The sequence below is a fragment of the Ascidiella aspersa genome, chromosome 3 (assembly GCF_963924565.1).
Source record: "Ascidiella aspersa chromosome 3, kaAscAspe10.2, whole genome shotgun sequence".
NCBI lineage: Eukaryota > Metazoa > Chordata > Ascidiacea > Phlebobranchia > Ascidiidae > Ascidiella > Ascidiella aspersa.
Genome location: NC_139449.1, coordinates 14,835,395 through 14,836,271, shown reverse-complemented (window position 1 = coordinate 14,836,271; position 877 = coordinate 14,835,395).

The following is an 877-nucleotide window of genomic DNA, read 5'->3' as shown; positions in this document are numbered from 1 at the left end:
GTATAGGCTACTTTGAACAGCACTAAAAACGTATTGATGACGCCAAAAAAGTAGGTGGGGCTACTTTGAACACTGTTCAAAGTTAGACACACCAAAATAAAAAGATGACCCACTTTAGTAATTTTTAGATAATGAACGGTATTCTCAACATAAACCCAGTTTTGAATTATAAACAAAAGCACATAGTCAAGAATATGAAATAAACATTTCATTGCAAACGCTTAGAAGTTTTTCAGTGATCCTTAACGTGTCACAACAGGCCTGCAACCCACTTCTTATGTAGGCTACCGATACGCAACAAAGACAAAAGTTACCGTTGATTCTTTATAGTCAATTAGCCAATGATTTGAATGTGTCCTACCTCATGAGATTAAATGTATAATATCCAGAGCAGTGGTTCCCAACATTTTTGTTCAATTTTTAAAAACCTATGCGATCCCTCAATTCTGGTAAATTACCTCGTCAATCAGATCACAATTATGTACAATTGGGAAAAGTTTACAGTTCTAAACAAACTGAATAAAAATTTGGCAAGAATATCTGGATTTAGTTGATTAGCATGCAAGAATAACTGAAGTTATGGTTTAAAATTTGTTTTTATATAAAAAAGTGTTGTGCTTTTATGACTTAACAATGGTTGCAAGCACGACTGATTTAGTCAAATAAATGTTATAAACACTACAGCTGGAGATTGCCCCTATGCCTATAGGCCTACTGTTAACTTTAAGTTTGTATTTGTTGGGGGGGTCGCGATCCCCAGGTTGGGAACCACTAATCTAAAGTTACCTAAATCAATTCTTACCAAATTGTTATTACACACACAGTAATAATCTAAGTCAGTGCTTCCCAACTTTTTTCAGTTCGCGACCCACTTTTA